Source organism: Aethalodelphis obliquidens, unplaced genomic scaffold, assembly GCF_003676395.1.
Source record: "Aethalodelphis obliquidens isolate GAN/ISIS:26980383/991018 unplaced genomic scaffold, ASM367639v1 scaffold70, whole genome shotgun sequence".
NCBI classification, from domain to species: domain Eukaryota; kingdom Metazoa; phylum Chordata; class Mammalia; order Artiodactyla; family Delphinidae; genus Aethalodelphis; species Aethalodelphis obliquidens.
This window is the reverse complement of record NW_020838014.1, coordinates 3,646,524-3,650,893: the sequence shown is the minus strand read 5'-3', so window position 1 is coordinate 3,650,893 and position 4,370 is coordinate 3,646,524. Positions and strand designations below refer to the sequence as shown.

Sequence of the window (4,370 nt, the reverse complement as noted above, 5' to 3'; positions counted from 1 at the left end):
CCCGTGTCCCCTGCATCGGCAGGCGGACTCTCAACCACTGCGCCACCAGGGAAGCCCAATGACAGAGGATTTGATTAAACAAAGTTTACACTATAACCAAGTCCAGCTGGATCTGTGCATCAGTGGGAAGCCCCAATTCCCCTGATGTTGTCCTTTAGTCCTTTTCACTCACAGTTTCTCTTCCAAGGCATTTTCTCTGACTCTGATAGTTGTGAGGTCACTCAATCACATTTATTTTAAGGGCCGGTCTGGCACACCCAGCATGGCGGCTCTGTGATGAAGGACTTCTGTGTTGAAGTCGCTGTGTACCCTAGGTTATGGCCTTACCCTAACCTATGGAGCAAGATCTCTGTGTCGTTCTGCCAAGACAATGCTACCATTGGGTTTGGGCTCAAATTTGGAATTTTTCCAGCAAAAATCATATTCTGATAGACTGTTAATTGAAACATCATCAGAATTATCTTGTACGGTCACCAGAAGACAGATCGGTGAAATCTGGGTTCTTCCGGGGGAGTTGCTAATTATAAATGGCTCTGATTACCTTTTGCTTGGGCTATTTCTCCAGGGAAATCTAGGAATCACGTCTCACCGGCACAGGCTGAAGCGTGTGTTTGTGACTTGTGCGGGGATTTCTTCCCTCTCGCTGGAGCTGAGGCCAAGGCCATCTTCAAAGTCTTCTCTCAATCTGTGTGTCTTTCTTCCATTTCCTTCTCCCTCTGGTTCCCCTCTCCTTGCTTTGCCCTTTGGGTCCCCTCTTCACCTTCTTTCACTTTGCCCACTGCCCTCCGTCATTTTCTTGCCCTCTCTCTCCTCTCTTTTACTGCCCTTGTACTTCCCCCCACTCTCCTCCTCTCTCAAGTGCTTCTTACTATAGTTCCATCTTTCTCATTCCCTGTCTTCAGTTTCCCTCTATGATGACATCAGATTTCCTAAGGGCAGGGCGAACCCCAGCTCACTGAGTTTGTCCCAGTGCCTGCAGGCATTGGGCTGGTCTGATTCCATCTGTTCAGAACTCATTCATTCATGCCACAAACACTCTTCAAGCTCCAAGCTGATGGGAAACGAGAAAGGCGTTTCTCCCTGTCCCTGACCTGGACCCAGCCCCAGGCTGGCCCCTAACTGAAAGCTGCAGATCCTGCACCAGAGCCAGGGCCATCCTCAGTGCCAGCATTACTCAGATCCCCCATGGTGCCCAGTGGGGACGGGGCCAAGCTGCATAATTCATGGCCAATGTCCGCCCTTCTGGTGTGTCTGCCAAAGTGTCGCTGTCAGCCTGTAGGTGACAGCTATTGCTCACTGGTGAAGAGCCTTCTTATGATTTGCACTCTTCCTGCTCACGCTTATTCTTGAGACGTTAGAAGACAGCAATCCTGTCTCTTTCAAAGAGAGTTTCTGAAGGCTGTAGGCTGGTGGGCTAAAGAAGCTGCCAGCTTTTCACCCCAGAGCTTAAAATAAAAACCATTAATCTGCTGCACACAGAGAAGCATGATTCCTAATATTAAACCATTTACTCAGTTCAATGTAATTCAATGTGGCAAATCAGAAGGAAGTGCTTCTCTTCTGCCTAGCGTCCTATCTGTTTTTCATAGCATGAGATTCTCAGTCTTCTTGGAAAAGACCATTTCATTTACTAACAGTGAAAACAACCATGTCTTCCTTAAAAAAAACAAAACAAACCAACATACACACACACACTCGCACACACAAACCACTGGTGGTAGCTCACTCAACCTCTTCTCTGCCTTTGATTCACTCCTATTATATATATATGAAGTACTCACTGCTGAGAGCCTGGAGCCTGGATGGACAGTTGAACACTGATTGGGTAATTCACACAGTTCTGGGAAATAAAGTCAACAATCCACAGACTGAATCCACTTCTGGATGCTCCTCCACCAAGGACCCTTGACACTCAGTCTCTCTTTATTTCTGTTCAGAGCTGACTGTTTTCCCCCATCCCTCAAACCAAAGTTATAGCTTGGTAATTTCTTGTTTTAGAAAGTGACAAACAGAGCAGGCAGAGAAAACACTGTATATTTTGGACTAAAAAATGAAATCATTAGGGTAAGTTTCTATTCCTGGTGACTGGAATTTTACCCTGGTTCTGATTAAGCACAACAAAGATATTATATGTGATGCTTTCCTGTAAATGTATGAGATGGTTTTCTATGGCATGTCCATGAATGGAAATATTTAACAGACTCCACTTGGCCCCATCAGTCTCTGGCTTGGTCTTCACACCCAAAAAGCCAACCAACAGAGAATCACAACCCAGCCCAGACTGAGTAGTGCCTGTCTTGCTGTGTTTTTTTGTTTTTCGGTTTTTTCACAGTCTCACAATTAAGAGTAAATCTTATCCAGAAAATGTATGAGAGTACATGGAATAGACACATTCCCATGTCTATAAATTGCTCAGTAAGAAACAACTGCACGTTCTAAGCATCTATCTTCTGTACCTACATTACTGTCAGAATAGTGGGTCCATCCAGAATCTGTTCCTTGGTGGTTAGAGTATTTCAGCGAGGAGGGCATTTCAGTGATTGTGGGCTCCCTCAGGTTGTAAAGGAGAGTCTCATGACAGAGAAGTGGAGAAGTCAAGGTATTCTATAGATAGGAGATCACCATTCGATTTTTTTTTTTTTTTTTTTTTTTGCGGTACACGGGCTTCTCACTGTTGTGGCCACTCCCGTTGCAGAGCACAGGCTCCGGATGCGCAGGCCCAGTGGCCATGGCTCACGGGCCCAGCCGCTCCGCGGCATGTGGGATCTTCCCGGACCGGGGCATGAACCTGTGTCCCCTGCATCGGCAGGCGGACTCCACCATTCGATTTTTAAAAGCAATTAGGTAAATTCAAGAATAGAAAATATGCAGGATCCCACCTATACCTTATCCATATCACAGAAGCAGAAATCGGCCATCAGTACAAAGCCCAGAGGACAAAGCTGTCGCTCCTTTGAACAGTCAGATTTGTGAGCAGTCTGGAGAACAGTGACGAGGAGTGACCACAGAGCAGCCCTGTGCTCTTGTCCTTCACACATCCACTAAGCACTTGTACTTCCCCACTTCACGCGGAGGGCAAGTTTCCTTATCTGCAAACTGGGGATAATACTGATCTCAGAAAATTTTTAATAAGTATTTAAAAAGATAATCTCTAGAAAGCCCTTAGTAGAGTATCTGGCACGTAATACCCAATAATTGTTATTTATTATTAGTGGTCGTAACTGTATTCACTTCTAACCCATGGTTTATGCTAGTGAAGTACTTACCGTATTTTAATGCATCGTATTATACCACATTTAATTTTACACCTAAAATACAGGTAATTCCATCCTTATTGATGCCTCTCAGGCAGCCTAAGGGAGAGGCTTAAGGGGGCTCTTCGGGGGACTTCTATCCCACCCCCACCCTTTTGCCCCACAAGCCTAAACTCAAACTTCCAGTGTCTGAACAAGTGGATAAGGAAGAAGCACCCCAGGGAGCTAACCTTCTCCTGGGACACTGGCGGCCCTTCTCTGGCTGGCACAGAGGGGCCAGTAGGGAGCCACACTCGGGCTGGCCTTTAACTCCCAGGGAACTCCCCTCTTTCAAGTGGGAGCCAATCACTGCATGGAGTCCCACTAGTCTGAGGAGTACCTCCTGGAAGCTGAGGGGAGGGCTCTGGGAGAGCTTTCCCTCCCGCAGGGGCCTAAACACAAAGTCAGATTGTCTTCAGATTATGAACAAATAGAAAAGCTCAAAAGTGGTCGGCAACAGTGGTGCACTGATCCTCAAACAATGCACAGGCAAATGGAAGAACCGGCCTCATTTTGGAGGACGAGGTACTTAGTTCCTTCTTTACCTTTTGAAGTATATGTGTGTTTATACATAACGTCCTTGAATAGTCATAGATACTCTTCTTTTGAGATAATTTTATCAAATCTAAACTAGATAATGTCATCTATATTACTGGAAAAACAAAGTTAACAACAATAACAAAACTCAGGAAAAAGAAAGAAAAAAATACAACTTCCAGAATGGGTGCTGGAAAACAGTATGATGGAATACACAGACGGAAAGCAGGAATATTGATTTCTAGACCCAGCTCTGTTCACCACTCAGTTGAGTTATATGGAACATAAACAATTCACTTAACTACTTGGAAGAGACTAAATGACCCCCAGTCTTGACCCTCTTCTGGCTCAGCCTAAGAGGAGGCCTTGAGGAACACTGGTCAGACTTCCCTGCCTGACTCCAAAAAGTTCTTTAATCCTTTAGTAGTGGTGGTGGTGGTGATGCTGGTGATGGTAGTAATGGTGATGGTGGTACTGATAGTGGGGGTGTGGAAATGGTGATGGTAAAATGGTGGAAGTGGTGATTCTGGTGGTGGTGAT

The 4,370-nt window shown here is 45.5% G+C and overlaps 1 protein-coding gene across 2 annotated transcripts in view; it reads left to right on the top strand.

Moving 5' to 3' along the window:
* Positions 1–4,370, top strand: part of NGF (nerve growth factor) — a 50,467-nt gene that overhangs the window by 28,156 nt on the left and 17,941 nt on the right. The gene's annotated exons all lie outside the window — the stretch shown is intronic.